The 17,530-nt window shown below is 39.2% G+C and overlaps 1 protein-coding gene across 1 annotated transcript in view; it reads right to left on the bottom strand.

Annotated features, from left to right (window-relative positions):
- Hdac8 (histone deacetylase 8) overlaps window positions 1–17,530 on the bottom strand; it is a 252,699-nt gene that overhangs the window by 78,617 nt on the left and 156,552 nt on the right. The window lies entirely within an intron of this gene.

Raw genomic sequence — 17,530 nt, 5'->3', positions numbered from 1 at the left:
ATGTGTGTGGTGATTCCTTCAACTTAAACAAAATGTTCCCTGTAAAACAGTGCAGTGTACTGTGGTGGCAACTGCTTCAGATATCAAGTAACTGACATGAACTGTCTAGATTTGTGAAAGTACCCTCTAGGATGTTTGCATAACGACAGCACATTTCTCAAAATGTATCCCATCGTTAAGTGATACAGACTGTATAGTATTCTTCCACTTGACCACTCTTTGGTTCCCCCTGTACTCAGAGTCAGTTTGGCCCATCTTACCCTGGCTTGTACAGTGCCTGTAGCATAAGGCTCCTCTGTGTCTCAGATCCCATCCACCCACTTCCTTCTCACTCTGTACACGCCACTCACACAGCATTTTTGCCTTTATAGAGCATACCCAAGTCTTTCCTCCTTTTCATATGCTGTTCCCTGTGCCCAGAATGCTGCTTTGCCCAGTTTCTTCACATTGCCTGTGCTTCATACCCAGAATGATCCCCTCAGCTGATTCCTTCTCTGACCTCATCTGCTTATTTTCTGTATCATTTTCGTGTGTACTTACTATTAATCTCCTATTGGATTACAGTTGTTAAAGGTAGGGCCCATGTATCAACTGCACCACTAATATCTGCCATGCAGTAAGAGATGCAGTGAGAGACACGGTGAAGTGTCACAAAGAACTGAGAACAAATGAACCAGGGAAGGGACAAAGGAGGTAGAGTCTGTCTACCTAATGGGATAGTTAAGAATGAGGAAGGAAACTAAACTAAGAAGAGTTCCACTCACTTGTGAGACTAGTGTACCTAGTTTCTTTAGCTTGTAGGATAAAATCTAAGCAATAATTGCAGATTATAGCCAGAGGATTCAGACTCCATATTAGGGAGAATCACCAAAGCTGGACTCAAAGGAATTCAGTTCAGTTCCCCAGAAATTTGAGGAGGGCTAACTGGGTGCAGAGCTCTATGCCGCACACTTGTTGTGGAGGATGCAAAGATGAATAAGTTTATACCTAAAGAGTTTACATTCAAGAAACTAGAAACAGGAGATAAGGATGTACAGCTGATAATAAAAAGGCAGAATTTAATCAAACAAAGGCCTCTGGGGGCTCAGAGAAAGGGGTTTACAAAAAGCTTCAAGGAAATTTATTCTGATCCTGAAGTCAACAAGCCCCAGTCCAAGTGAAATAGGAGCACAGACAGTTCTTGCTGTTCTTCCTCACTAAAGACTGTGATATCAAGCCAAATGCTTGAAGTGTTCTCTTCTGATAGACTGTGATAGAATGAACACAGTGAGCTTAGGAGTTGGCACTCTGCAACTTGCTATTTGGGAACTTTCTTTTTACAAATGGTTGCTAAGGGCCTACTATGTGTCAGGCCCTGTATTTATGCTATTTTGTCAAATCATTTTCTTTTCTAAGCTTCGCTTTCCTCATCTTTGTAAGCAAGTAGCCTAGATTTGTAGTTCCAGAACAATTGGTGCCGGGAAAAGACTTGCAAAAATTCTTTTCTTTTTTCATTTTCTTTTTTGGTACTGGGGAATGAACCAGGATGTTGCACTTGGTAAGAAAACGCTCTGCCACTGAGCTACATCCCAGCTAGCAATTACTCCTTCCTGCCTTCAGGTAGCAACCACACTTCAGCACGAAAGCAGCTAGCTGATTGGATTTGGAGATCTTCTAAAAGCACTAGAATGTATGTTGGCTACTTGTGAGGTGGGGAAAATGGATGAAAAAGTTGGAGCAATGAAGATAACAACTATTTTGGGTGCCACTGCTACTCAGTGGGGTGTGGGTGTGTGTGCACGTGCGCGTGCACATGCACACACCTATGCACCTGCATGCAGCAGTACTGGGGCTTAGTTTTGTCTCTCAAGTTCTACTTCTGGTTCTTTTTTGTTTGTTTTTATTTCTTATTATGATTAGAGACAATTGGACTTTCCTATAAGAGCTGGCTTTAAACCAGGATCCTCAGATTTCAGCCTCCTGTGAGCTACCAGCACCCAGTCCTAGTATGTACTGGGAAGTGAAGATATTAAGATGTCAAGAAGTCACACTGAAATGTTAGCAATGTCAAGATAAACTATAATGTGGAAAAGTGCAACTTAGTGCTAGATCCTCCTCCTCCTCCTCCTCCTCCTCCTCCTCCTCCTCCCCCCCTCCTCCCCCCCTCCTCCTCCTCCTCCCTCCCTTCCTCCCCCTACTGGGGCTTGACCTCATGCTTTGTACCTATTAGGCTTGTTCGCTTGGCTGGCACTCTAGCCAGCTTCTATCCAGGCTTTTTACTGGTTATTTTGGAGATGGAGTCTTGAAGACTTTATCTGTCTGGGCTGGCTTTAACCTTGATCCTCTGTATCTCAGCCTTTTGAGTTGCCAGAATTATAGGTGGGAGCCACTGGCACCTGGTAAACCTTGTGTATTTCTAGATAATGTCTCTGTTTCTTTGGTCCATTTATCAATATCTAAGTTTGATTTTAAAAAAATCCCGAGAGAATATCCAATTTTTTGTTTTAATTACACATACACAAAGAAGTCCTCTGGCTTATAACTATTTTTGGTGGTTGCTCAATTTGAACTGGGGCCCTTGTGCTTGCTAGGTAGGTGCTCTACCATTTGAGTCACAGCTCCACTTCTGGCATTTTTGGTGGTTAAATGGAGGTAAGAGTCTTACAGACTATCCTGCCCCGGCTGGCTTCAAACCATGATCCACAGATCTCAGCCTTCTGAGTAGCTAAGATTACAGGCATAAGCCATCAGAGCCTGGCTCAGATGATGAAGGTTTTTTTTGCCAGTCTGAACTTGGGGCCTGGGCACTGTCCTTAAGCTTCTTTTGCTCAAGGCTAGCACTCTGCCACTTCTGGTTTTTTCTTTTTAGTGGTACTGAGGAATCGAACCCAGGGCTTCATGCATGCTAGGCAAGCACTCTACCACTAAGCCAATTCCCAGCCCAGATGAAATTTTATCTGGCTAAATATACTGTTCCCTATAAATGGCTACTTTGAGGTCTGTTTTTTAAAATTAGTGTGTGATTTGGATAGCATGGATCTCTCCCCAGAGATTCATCTCATGGTAGCACTGAAAATGGAAAAGAAACGTGTGGTAGGAAAGCTATAGAAGTATCTGGCCTGGGATAGTGTGGCTCTCCTATGAAATCTGGCTTGAGGCAGCTACTGATTTGATTCATTAAAGTAAAACAATAATAACCCTTTACATTGGCTCAGTGCTTTTAACTTTCAAAGCACTTTCCTAGATTATCTAATTTTATCATTTTATCTATTACACCTTATTTAGCTCACACTGCTTGTTAAGATACATCTGAAGAGCAGTGACTAAGACAGCAGACCAAGCAGTAGTATTGACAATATGTTGAAAGCACACCTGTCCATTAAATGGGCCTTGGGAAAATAAATGAAGCTAAGGAAAGAAAGGTGGTTAGAGTCTAGCATGCAATAGGGTGATACCAGAATTTGGAGCTAGGTCTTCAATGACTGTGAGAGAAACTAACACAGATGTGACAGTAGATGTACTGCTCATCGAGATAAACTTGGGAGATGCCCAAGCAATCAAGGTAAATAAGCAAGGCACAGGGGCAGGATTAGAATGTACTTGAAAAAAGTTGCAGCCTAATCAGCTTACTGTAAACTCTGTGAAGACTAATGGGATGCAGAGAGGTGGTGATGGATGAATTATTTGAAAAAAGAATTAAGAGAGCAAACATATGTTACTGTTTGTTCAAGCTGTCCCATTCTCACTGTGCAGAGGGGTAGCTGGGGATGAGGAAGGGAGATGGTTCCACTTGTGTAGTGGCTGAAGAGCAGAGTCAGGAGACCAGAAGAAACATGATGGATAAAACAGTGTAGTCCCCAAGGATGTACACTCATATAGGAAGGTGAGGCTCAACATCATTCACAGGCTTTGTGTTGTTTCCACTTCCTTTTATTGACTCCTCGCTTACCAGTAACTGACTTACTATTCCAGTTTCCTAGGTTTCTCAATCTTGGGAAAGAAATGTCCTTGGAGGGGAGATACCACTAGACTGTGGTTAGGTGACCAGGGCATCTTCCACTGTAAATTAACATAATCCCAATATATTGTATGTCTCTTCTCATTCATTTTCTAATTCAGAGAGAAATTTAAATATACAGAAATGTTGGAAAAAATAATACAAAAAGTCTCTCCCCATTTTTAAAGTAAATTACTAATTTGCTGATGGATAGCCAATGGCTATAGAAATATTTTTTGAAATTGGATCCCACTGAATTCCTTTGCACTTTAGTCAAAAACAGTGGACTATATTTTTGTGGGTCTATTTCTGGGCTCTCCATACTGTTCCTGTTTTTAATTTTCATCTTTTATTGTTGTTGTTATTGTTATTGTATGTCATGGGGCTTGAACTTGGAGCGTGGGTGATGTCCCTGAGCTCTTTTTGCTCAAGGCTAGCACTCTAACCACTCTGAGCCAGAGTGCCACTTACAGTTTCTCTGGTGGTGATTACTTGGAGATAAGACTATCAGACTTTCCTGCCTGGCTTTTTTTTTTTTTTTTTTTGCCAATCCTGGGGCTTGGACTCAGGGCCTGAGCACTGTCCCTGGCTTCTTTTTGCTCAAGGCTAGCACGCTGCCACTTGAGCCACAGCACCGTTTCTGGCCTTTTCTGTTTATGTGGTGCTGAGGAATCAAACCCAGGGCTTTGTGCATGCTAGGCAAGCTCTGTGCACTCTAGGCAAGCCACATTCCCAGCCCCGCCTGCCTGGCTTTGAACAATGATCCTCAGATCTCAGCCTGCTGTGTATCTAGGATTACAGGCATGAGCCACCAGTGCCCAGCTCTTATTTTTAAGGGGGTCTTACTGTGACATGTATCTATCAAACATTAATAAGATTGTGACCCCTCTCTACTGCTTTCTTCTACCATCCGCTATTGTACAGCATCTTCCAACATGATTCCCTATGTCACCTACATACACCCAAATTATTAGTCCTCCATCATTCTCTTTCTCACTCTCCTTTTCCCCTACTCTTCTTTAACAGTCCCACAGTTAAAATCATGTTTTACACATACACACACTTCCTTTAGTGTGTCAATTTCTTTGCCTATACCACACTGTCTTGATTACTGTAGTTAACAGGTGTGTGCCACCATGCTTGGCTAATTCATTTTTATATCCTGCAACCTTGTTGAGTTCATTCATTAATTTAAACGAATTTTTGCAGTGTTCAGAATCAAACCTAGAACCTTGTGCATGCTAGGAAAGGACTCTCTTTACTGAACTACTTCTCCCTCTAGGAGGATTTCGTATATCAAAATTTTTCTACACACATAATCATGTCAGTTACAACAGGGCCAGTTTTATTTCTTCCTTTCTGTTTTGTATATGCCTCTGCTGCTGCCTACTGAGTCTTTCACATGCACAAAGCTGAGAGCAGGGATTCTGGTTTGGCTTTTTTTGTGCTAGCTCAGTCTGGTTTGAGTATCACAATAATATTGTCTTCATATAGAGTTGGGAGTTGTTTCTTCTCTTATTTTCTGGAAAATAAAATAACGTTTTACATTTCTAGTATGGATTCTTCTTTAAACATGTGTTAGAATTCTCAGTGAATCATATAGTCTTGCAGAGTTGGTTTCTTGGGGACTTTAATATTACAAAATCAGTTTCCTTCATAGCTTTAGAGCTATTTCAATGATTTCATATTTAGTGAGGTATGGTAGTGTATATTTGTGTATGTGCATGTGTATATGTGTGTGTTTTCTTTTCTAGCAATACTGGTGTTTGAACTTAGGGCTTGTGCTTACTAGGCAGGTACTGTACCACTGGAGCCTTACCTTTTAGGAGTTCATCTATTTAATCTAAGTTGCCAAGTTTACATACATTGGCTTATTTGTTATATTCTGTTAATATTCTCTTGCTGTCAGCACGGGCTGTGGTGATATATTATTTAATTCCTTATACCAATAATTTGTGTCTTTTCTATTTTTTTTATCAATCTTGCTAGAGATTTATCAACTTTATTGATATTCAAAAAGAACTCCTGAGTTACTCTATTATTACTGCTTTTAATTTAATTCATTTTACCTTTATTATTTTCTTTCTTCTATTTGCTTTGGAGTTTTTAATATTTTATTTTTGCGGCAGGTCCACTATGTAGCCCCAATTCCCTTCAAACCCATGACCCTTCCTGCCTCAGCCTCCTAAGTCCTGTGATATAACTCCTGGCTGTTTTGGATTAATTTTGATTTTTTAAGATGTCAGCTTAAATTACTGGCTAGAGACTATGCTCTTTTAAATTAAGGATTTAGAGTTATAGATTCCCCTCTTACCACTTGTTTTAGCTGGGTCATACAGTTTTAACATATTTTGTTTTCATTATAATTTAGTTTAATGTATTTAAAAATTTTCCTCATAGATTTATCACTTATTTAGAACTCTTCTTTTTCAGTTTCTGTTTAAAGATGATCCTATTACCTTACTTTATTGATTTCCTTTTGGTCAGATAATACATCCTGATTTTTTCCTTAAAATTTAGTAAGGGTTTGATATCTCTTGATAATTTCACCTTTATTCTTTAATTTTGTATTATTTTAATAAAGTATCAAATGTAAAACAATGACACTGTAATCTTATCAAGCATACAAATTCATTGGCATTAATTACATTTACAACACTGCAAGCATCACCAGTATTTATGTATCTATGTATCTGTCTACCTACCTATTTATTTACTTATTTATGTGCTGGAACTGGGGCTTGAATTCAGGGCCTTGGCACTGTCCTTTAAGTTTTTTGCTCAAGGCTGACGCTATCAATTGAGCCACACCTCCACTTCTAGCTTTTGGTGGTTAGTTGGAGTTAAGAGTCTCCTGGACTTTCCTACCTGTACTGGCTTTGAACTGTGATCCTCAGATATTAGCCACTTGAGTAGTTAGGATTAAAGGCATGAGCAACTGGTACTCAGCTTGATGTATCCCTTTCTTGACAGTGTCTTTTTTGCCAGTCCTGGGGCTTAAACTCAGGGCCTGGCCACTGCCCCTGAGCTTCTTTTGCTCAAGGCTAGCACTCTGCCACTTGAGCCACATCACCACTTCCAGCCTTTTCTGTTTATGTTGTACTGAGGAATTGAACCCAGGGCTTCATGCATGCTGGGCAAGCACTCTACCACTAAGTCACAGTATCTTTTATAATACAAAACTTTTGTGTTTTGACCTAGTCTTATTTGTCCAAATTTTCTTTCATTGCTCCTGCTTTTGGTGTCATACTGAGAAGTCCAAGATAGCAAGAATTTATGATTTATATTTTTGTTAGTTTTTAAAATAATTTTAGCTTTTATATATATATTGACATTTCATTTTCAGTTGGATGAAATGCTTGCTCAATTAGGGAGATCTTGAGAAGGGTTGATGTAAATTCTTCTTTAAATGTTCAGTAGAATTCACTAGTGAACCTGTCTGCTCTGCGTTTTCTTCGTTGGGAGAATCAGATTACTGATTGAATCTCTTTAGTCCTTACAGGCGTTGTGAAACTTTATATTTCTTTTGATTCAGCATAGGTAATTTGTTTATTCTTACGAGTTCATCTGTTTCACCTAGACTGTCTAGTTTGTTAGCTTACAATTGTTAGTAGTAGTTTCTTATAATCTTCATCTGTGTAAGGTGAGAAGTAATGTCCCTGCTTTCTATTCTGATTTATTTTCTTTTTCTTTCTCTGCTAGTATACATAAAGTTTGTCATTTTTTTTTATTTTTTCAAAGAAACAATTTTTGGTTTTATTGATTCTCTTTGTTTTTCTAGTCTCTATTTCATTTACCTCTATTCTAATCTTTATTACTTTCTTCCTCCTGTTAGCTTTGGATTTTGTTTTCTTTTTCAACTTCCTTAAAGTGTGAAGGTAGGTTATTGATTTTCTATCTTTTCTCTTTGTAATTTAGGCATTTACAGGTATAAATTTCCCTCTGAGCATGGTTCATGCTGCATCTCATAAGCTTTGGTATATTATGTTTCCATTTTCATCCATCTTGAGGTATTTCCTAATTTCCTTGGTGGTTTCTTCTTTGGCTCATTGGTTAAGAGTGTGTTATTTAATTTCAACGTATTTGTGAACATTCCACCTTCCTTCTGTTGTTCAGTTTTAGCTTTTTAAGTTTTATTCCTTTGTGGCAAGATACAAAACTTTGTATGATTCAAATCTTGCCTCTCTCATGTTAGGCAGGCACCCCACCACAGGGCCATATCTTTAGTCCCTTATTTCAATCTTCTTATTTATTGAAAATTGTTTTGGCCTAATGTTGTATGCTGGAGAATGTTCTGTGTGCACTTTGGAAGAATATGTACTCTGCTGTTTGGGAGTATAACGTTCTACATATGTCCGCTGGGTTTAGTTGATTTATAATGCTATTCAAGTTCTCTATTTTCTTATTGCTCTATTGTCTAGATCATCAATCCGTTACTAAAATAGTGGATCAAAGACTCCCAACTATTTTTTTTTGCCAGTCTTGGAGCTTGGACTTGGGGCCTGAGCACTGTCCCTGGCTTCCTTTTGCTCAAGGCTAACACTGTACTTCTTGAGCCACAGCGCCACTTTTGGCTTTGTTTGTTTATGTGGTGCTAAGGAATTGAACCCAGGGCTTCATGCATGCTAGGCAAGCACTCTACCACTAAGCCACATTCCTAGCCTGAAGACTCCAACTATTATTGTAGGACTTTGTCCCGTTTAGTTCTGTCAGTGTTTGCCTCATATATTCTGAGGCTTTGTTGTTTGGTGTATGTGTGTTTATAGTTGTTACATCTTCTCAATGAATTGATTCTTTTACCAGTATATCATGTCTCTCTTTGTGTCTTGTAAAAGATTTCTCTTTTAATTTTTTATTATCTGTAAGTAGTTAATTGCAATTCAACATGCCAATTTGAGTATAATGCATCCTAATCAATGTCAATCCTATCATGCCTCAACTTAAAGTCTATTTTGCCTGCATAGCCAGACCAGACCCTTTTTGTTACTAGTTACATACAACATTTTACTTATTTCCACTCTTTCATTTCCAAATTAATCGCATAAGCCAATCTAAAGTGATTTTCTTGTAAATAGCATACAGTTACATCACTTGGGGGGCAGTACTAGGATTTGAATGCAGGGCATCTATTTATTAGGCAGGCACTCTACTACTTGAGCCATACCCACATCCTTTTTTGCTTTAGTTATTTTTCAGATAGGGTCTCATATTTTTATTCAGGGTCTGCCTTGGGATGCAATTTTCCTATCTATGTGCCTCATAGCTGGAATGATAGGTGCATAACATCATACCCTGCTTCTTTGTTTGAGATCAGAGCCCCACTAACTTCTTGCCCATGCCAACTCTAAACCATGGTCCTCCCAATCTCTGCCTCATGAGTAGCTATGATTACAGACACGTAATACCTATATTACATCATAAAAATCATTCAACCAATCTTTTAATTGAAGACTTTAATCTACTTACATTTAATTTGCTTACTGATTAGGAAAGGCTCTTGCTATTTTTTTTCCTTTTTGTTTTCTCTTTATCTTCTCCCTAGTTTTCCCTCCCTCATTTTCTCCTTTATGATCTTGGATAGTTATTTGTAGTGAACCATTTTGGTTCTTCTCTCCTCTACCTCCTCCCTTCCTTCTTTTATTTCTGAGTCAAAGTTTTGCTACATAGCCCCATTGAGCCTCAAACTCAAGATCCTCCTGTGCCAGCCTCCTAAGTGCTGAGATTACAGAAGTGCCCCAGCACTATACCCAGACTATTTTCACTTTTCATTTAAATTGGTACAATTTTATACTTTTTGTAGGTAAAACAGGGATTACATTTAATATGCTAGATTTATTACACTTTAGTTTTAATCAATACCAACTTTAACAGCATATAAAAACTCTTACTCAATTCCATCACCTTCTTTACATTATTGCTGTTATAAACTATATACTTATTGATAGACTGTGTGCCCAATAACAGAGATTTGTAACAAATTTTATGTAGTTGTCCTTTATTTGTGGTACTGGAATTTGAATTCAGGGTCTTATCACTTATCATGATCTTTTTGCTTTTAGGTTATTTTAAAAATAAGATTCTTGCCTTTTGTCTGGGCCAGTCTAATGCCTCAGTCCTACTAAATATTGCCCACACAGCTGAGATTTTAAGGGCACACCAACATGCCAATTTTTTTTTTTAACATTTGGATAGGATCACTTGGTCTTTCTGCCCTAGTTGGGATCTTGAATCATGATCCTATCACTCTCTGCCTCACAGTTGATGGGATTACAGATTACAACATGTTGTCCTTCTTTTGTCCTTTTAACCAGGTAGAGAAATAGTGAAGTTGCAAACCAAATATATAATGAGGCTTGCTTATATATTTTCCCACAGGATTCCTTTTACTTGGAATCTTTATTTCTTCATGCAGTTTCAGGTTTATGCCTAGTGTTCATGTCCACCTTTACTTAGCATTTATTCTAGCATAGGCATAGTCATAACAGATCCCACTTTAGCTTTTTGTTCACTTGGGACTGTATTAAGTTCTCACTTAATTTTAAAGGACAGTATTGCTAGATATATGTTTTGTTTGGCAGCTTTTACTTCTAGAACTTTAAATGAAGCCTTTGAAACTGTGAGCCAGAATAAATCTTTACCCGGGCTGGGGATATGGCCTAGTGGCAAGAGTGCCTGCTTCATATACATGAGGCCCTGGGTTCGATTCCCTAGCACCACATATACAGAAAATGGCCAGAAGTGGCGCTGTGGCTCAAGTGGCAGAGTGCTAGCCTTGAGCAAAAAGAAGCCAGGGACAGTGCTCAGGCCCAGAGTCCAAGCCCCAGGACTGGCCAAAAAAAAAAAAAAAAAAAAAGAGAATAAATCTTTACCCTTTTAAGTTGTCTATACAAGCATGTTTGTAAAAGTATTTGGGAAAGCCTGGGAATGTGGCTTAGTGGTAGAGTGCTGGCCTCGCATGCACAAAGCCCTGGGTTCTATTCCTCAGCACCACATAAACAGAAAAAGCTGGAAGGGGAACTGTGGCTCAAGAAGTAGACTGCTATCCTTGAGCAAAAAGAAGCCAGGGACAGTGCTTAGGCTCTGAGTCCAAGCCCTGGGACTGGCAACAAACAAACAAAAACAAAACAAGTCCTATAAAAGTACTTGGGAAAGTAGTGCTGAGATTTGAACTCAGGGCCTTGAGGTTACGAGGCAAGTGTTCTACCACTAAGCCATAACGCCCATACCTCTTTTAAGTTGTTTGTCTCAGATGCTTTATCATAGCAACAACCAAAGAGGTGGTACACTTAAGAAGTGATTAGGTCATTAATGGAGTAATGCCATAGGTGGGAGATTAGTTATCATAGGAACAGGTTCTGATAGAGAGGATGCACTCGGTCTGATTTTGTGCTTCTGCTTGATTCCAACCTCCAAAACCACCAGTCAAATAACTTCTATTCTTTATAAATTACACAGTCTAAGGTCTGCTGTTACAATGACAGAAAAGCTGTAGAGACGGGGATCCACTAAATTATCTTTCTATTTCTCATACAGAAAGGGATATTACAAAATCACTTCAAATGCAGAGGTGACTACGTACAGCCAAGAAAGAAGGAAAAGGTACTATCTATACACCATGCATTCAGTCAACCAAACATGTAGTATTTGCTTTGGATTTGGTGATATTTGTACTATTTTCCAGCTTTTTGAAATTTGGAGATTGTTAAATTTCTTTTCTCAGTTTAAATATCTACTTGTGCCTAATTTTAATTCCTCAATGTGCTCTTGTTATTAAGTAGTCCTCTGCTTCTTGGTGCACTGTTACACACATCAGGACTTCAAAAGCTCCATCTGCCATCACTCTTTAGAGTAAGATTTAAACTGATGATTCCATGTCTATGCTCATCCCCTTAGATTATGAATCTTCCCAGTGTAGGAACTAGGTCTTCACCTCTGCTTTGCTAAGGCATGGCACAATGTTGACACATAGCAGTCATTTAATAAATGATTGCTAGTTGAACTAATGACCAGCAAATGAAGAGAAAGAACAGAGGATGCATGTTTATTAGTGGAGGAAGTGAGAGGTCTGGGAGATTAGCTCTCAGGATCAAAGAGAATGAACATCCAGACAAGAGAGAAGCCAAAGTGACCAAAGAATGCCAGTTTCTTTTTTAAAAAAAATGATTAACCGCCCCATTTGCAGTCACTCTTGGAATAGGAAAGGTCTGTACAACATCTGAGAAAGGAATAATATCCAAAATATATAAGGAGCTCAAGAAACTAATCCCAAAGTTAATAAACCAATCACTAGATAAGCAAAGGATCTAAGGAGAGACTTCTCAGAAGAGGTAAGAATGGCAAACAAACACACATGGTAATGCTCAGCATCCCTGGCTATAAAGGAAACACAACTCAAAACAACTGAGAGATCCTATCTCAACCCAGTTAGATTGGTCAACATCGTGAATTTGAACAACAACAAATGTAACATCGATGTGGGGAAAAAGGAACCCTATTGCACTCTTTTTTTTTGTAATTTATTTATTAATTAAAGAAAAGTTTTTTGACAGGGTGTTGTGCAAAAAGGGTACAGTTACATAGTAGGACAGTGTGTACATTTCTTGTGATATCTTACACCCTGTTTTTCTTTCCCTTCCCTAGGTCAAGTAGACATACATACAATACACAATGTACCAAGAACATATACAGTAGCCACGTGGTCTGCGCCAAAGAAAATTCACCTAGGGCTTTAAATGTAATGTCGACATTAGACAATATGTCGACAATAGTCTTATATGAATGTACATATATAGCTTTTGAGCTATTGTATTCCACTGAGAGGTCAATTTTTGACCATTATATATTGAGTAGTTGTTTGGTTTTAGTTACATAATGTTGGGTCGCTGACCCAATCCTGTGGGAAATACCATTTGACAAGAAGTTTTTGGTTTCACAGACCTGGTCTCTACTGTCTCCCTGTCACCCCATCTTAACAGTCATATATCAGGGAGATCATGCCCCTTTGTTTTCTGTGTTCTAGGCTTGTCTCATTCAACATTATTTGTTCATGTTCTGACCATTTCCCTGCAAATAACAATATTTCACCATTCCTAATCGCTATGTAGTATTCCATTGTGTATAGGTACCATATTTTTTTGGATCCATTCATCTGTGGAGGGGCATCTGGGTTGATTCCATATTTTGGATATTGTGAATTGTGCAGTGATAAACATGGAAGTGCATATGTCTTTTTGATATCTTGGGACCTGCTGTTCAGGATAGATGCCTAGGAGTGGTATGCCTGGGTCATAGGGTAGGTCTATATTGAGCTATATTGAGAAACCTCCATACTCTTCTCCAAAGTGGTTGTACTAATTTGCACTCCCACCAACAATGGAGAAGGGTTCCTCTTTCCCCGTACCCCCTCCAGCATTTGTTGTTGCCTGAGTTCAGAGTATAGGCCATTCTAACTGGAGTGAGGTGGTATCTCAGGGTTGTTTTCATTTACATTTCCTTTACTACCAGGGATGTTGACCATTTCCTCATATGTGTCTTTGCCATTTTTATCTCTTCTCTTGTGAAGTCTCTCTTTAGCTCCTTTTCCCATTTCCTAATTGGTTTACTGGGCTTGGAGGGGCTTAGTTTTTTGAGTTCTTTGTAGATGACAGATATTAGGCCTTTGTCTGTTGCTGTGCTGGTAAATATCCTTTCCCATATGGTTGGCTGTCTTTCTAGTTTGGTGGCTATATCCTTAGCTGTGCAGAAACTATTTAATTTGTAGTAGTCCCATTTGTCGAGTCTCTCCCCTATTTGTTGTGTCCCTGGGACTCTATTCAGGAAGTTCCTTCCTGTGCCTATAAGTTCTAGCGTCTTTCCTACTCTGTCCTTCAGTAGTTTCAAGGATTCAGGTCTGATATTGAGGTCCTTGATCCATTTTGAGTTGATCTTGGTGCATGGTGATAGCTTGGGTCTACTTTGAGTTTTCTGCATATGGCTGCCCAGTTCTCCCAGCACCAGTAGTTGAAGAGGCTATGTTTATTCCATTGTATGTCTTTAGCTCCTTTGTCCATTATCAGCTGACTGTAAGAGTGCAGTTTTATTTCTGGATCTTCAATTTTAATCCATTGTTCTTCAGGTCTGTTTTTATACCAATACCAGGCTGTTTTTGTTATGATGGCTCTATAGTAGAGCTTGAAGTCTGGTATTGTGATACCTCTTGCACTTCTTTTTTTGCCTAGAATTGCTTTGGCTATTCTAGGTCTTTTGCTGTTCCATATGAATTTATGGATTGCTTTCTCTATTTCAGTGAAGAATGTAACTGGGATTTTGATAGGGATTGCATCGAATTTGTGCAACAATTTGGGCAATATGGCCATTTTTACTATATTGATTCTGCCTACCCATGAGCATGTCTTTCCATCTCCTTGTGTCTTCTTTGATTTCCCTTATTAGATTTTTATAGTTCTCATTAAATAGGTCCAACACGTCCTTGGTTAGGTTGATCCCTACTCTTTTGGTTTTTTTTTTTTTTGACTACTGTAAATGGAATTGTTTCCATAATTTCCTTTTCTGCTTGTACGTTGCTGGTGTACAGAAAAGCTGCTAACTTTTGTGGATTGATTTTGTATCCTGCTACTTTGCCAAAATGGTTTATTAGGTGTAGGAGTTTGGGTACTGAGTTTTTTGGGTCCTTCAGATATAAGATCATGTCGTCTGCGAATAGGGATAGCTTGATTTCTTCCTTGCCGATGTGGATCCCTTTGATGTCCTCCTCTTGCCTTATTTCTATGGCTAGGGATTCCAGCACTATATTGAAAAGAAGTGGGGAGAGTGGGCATCCTTGTCTTGTTCCTGAGTTTAGGGGGAATGATTTCAGTTTCTCTCCATTTAATACAATGTTAGCAGTTGGTCTGTTGTATATGGCTTTTATTATTTTGAGGAATGTTCCGTCTATTCTTGTTCTCCCAGAGCTTTTAATAAGTATGGATGTTGTATTTTGTCAAAGGCTTTTTGGGCATCGACTGAGATAACAATGTGATTCTTTTTTTGGCCAGTCCTGGGCCTTGGACTCAGGGCCTGAGCACTGTCCCTGGCTTCTTCCCGCTCAAGGCTAGCACTCTGCCACTTGAGCCACAGCGCCGCTTCTGGCCATTTTCTGTATATGTGGTGCTGGGGAATCGAACCCAGGACCTCGTGAATCCGAGGCAGGCACTCTTGCCACTAGGCCATATCCCCAGCCCAAACAATGTGATTCTTGATTTTAGTTCTGTTTATGTGGTGAATTACATTAATAGATTTACGGATGTTGAACCATCCTTGTGACTGTGGGATGAAGCCTACTTGGTCATGATGTATAATTTTCTTGATCAGTTTCTGGATCCTGTTAACTAATATTTTATTGAGGAGCTTTGCATCTGTGTTCATTAGTGATATTGGTCTATAGTTCACTTTTTTTGTTGGGTCTTTGCCTGGTTTGGGAATGAGTATGACATTAGCTTCATAGAATGAGTTTGGGATTTCTCTCTCTGTTTCTATTTCACGGAAGAGTTTGAGGCGTATTGGTATTAGCTCCTCACTAAAGGTTTTATAGAATTCGTTGGTGAATCCATCTGGGCCTGGGCTTTTCTTTGTTGGGAGGTTCTTGATTATCCCCTGTATCTTGCTGTACGTTATTGGTTTATTTAGTTGATTTATTTCTTCTTGGTTCAGTTTGGGCAGTTTATACTTCTCTAAGAATTGATCCATTTCTGTAAAATTATTGTTTTTTAGTGAGTAGAGGTTCTGGAAATAGTTCCTTATGATTGTTTGAATATCGTGTGTACTTGTAATTTTTCCGGTGGAGTCCCTGATTTTACATATATGAGTCTCTTCTCTTCTTTTTTTTGTAAGTCTTGCGAGGGGTCTGTCGATTTTATTTATTTTCTCAAAGAACCCGCTTTTAGTCTTATTTATTTGTTGAATGGTCTTTCTATTCTCAATCAGATTTATCTCTTCTTTAATCTTTGTGATCTCTCTCCTCCTAGTCATTTTAGATTCGATCATTTCTTGTTTCTCCAGTTGTTTTAGTTTCATTATGAGGTTATTCTCCTGCTCTGCTTCCATTCTTTTAATGTGAGTGCTGAGGGCAATGATCTTGCCCCTCGGGACTGCCTTAGCTGTGTTTCTTTGTGATGGATTTTCATTGTCATTGTGGCTTATGAATTCGTTGATTTCATCTTTAATTTGGTCTGTGGCCCAAGTGTTGGATAACAGTGTGTGGTTTAGCCTCCAAGAATGAGTATGGCCTCTGTGGTAACCGTTGTTGTTGAGGGTTACCTTTAATCCACTGTGGTCAGATATAATACATGGGATGACGTCAATACTTTTGTATTTGCTGAGGTTCTTTGTGTGGGCTATGACATGGTCTATTTTGAAGTATGATCCATGGGCTGCTGAGAAGGTGTATTGGGTCTCTTTAGGGTGGAAGATTCTGTATAGATCTGTCAGATCCATTTGGGATATGGTGTTACTTAGGTCCTCAGCTCCCTTGCTAATCCTCTGGGTGTTGGATCTGTCTCTTGGAGAGAGTGGGGTATTAAAAGTCACCCACTATGATTGTGTTTGGGTCTATCTCGTTCTGTAGTTCGGTGAGAATTTGCTTGACATATATAGGGCCTCTTTTGTTCGGTGAGTATACATTTATCACCGTGATTTCTTGATTCTGGATTTTTCCTTGTATTAAAATGTAGTGACCTTCTTTGTCTTTTTGAGTTGATTTTAATGAGAAGTCCAGCTTGTCTGAGATCAGGATGGCTACACCTGCTGTTTTGGTAGGTGCGTTTGCTTGGAAGATCTTGCTCCATCCTTTCATTTGGAGCCTGTTTTTATCCCTTGCTGTAAGGTGGATCTCTTGTAGACAACAGATGGCAACTTTTTGTTTGCGGATCCACTCTGCCAGTCTGCTCCTCTTATCGGAGAGTTTATACCATTTATATTCACAGAGATCAAGGATAAGAGTGTTTTTTTCTCCTTCCATTTTCTTGTTAGGCTGTTTTTCCTCTTTTTTTTTTTTCTTGTGTTTAGTGAGCTGTTCTTTCTGTTGGACTCTGGCTGTTGTAGTTTCTTTCTGTTTCTGTCTGTGTGTCCTGTACGATTTCTGTTGGGTGGGCTTCCCCTCTTAGAATTCACTGTAGGGCTGGTTTTTTATTCACATACTCCTTTAGATCCTCTTTGCTATGGAAAGATCTGGTATTGAATATGAACTCCAGCTTCGCTGGATATTTTATTCTAGGTTGGCAGTTGTTGGCCTGTAGGACTTGGATGGTGTTCTCCCATTCTCTTCACGCGTGGTAGGTTTGTGTGGAGAGATCTGCTGTTATTCGGATCCTCTTCCCATTGTAATAAATTTCTTTCTTCCCTTTGGCTGCATTCAGAATTTGCTCTTTATTCTTGAGATCTGAAGTCTTGATTATTATGTGCCTGGGCGTGGCTTTTCTAGGGTCTGGTCTGCCAGGTATTCTATAGGCTTCGGTTACCTGGATGGGGTCCCTTGTGAGATTGGGGAAGTTTTCTGCAATCACTTTATTGAAAATATGT

The sequence above is a fragment of the Perognathus longimembris genome, chromosome 28 (genome assembly GCF_023159225.1).
Source record: "Perognathus longimembris pacificus isolate PPM17 chromosome 28, ASM2315922v1, whole genome shotgun sequence".
In the NCBI taxonomy this organism is placed as follows: domain Eukaryota; kingdom Metazoa; phylum Chordata; class Mammalia; order Rodentia; family Heteromyidae; genus Perognathus; species Perognathus longimembris.
This window is presented reverse-complemented; position numbering and strand designations above follow the sequence as displayed.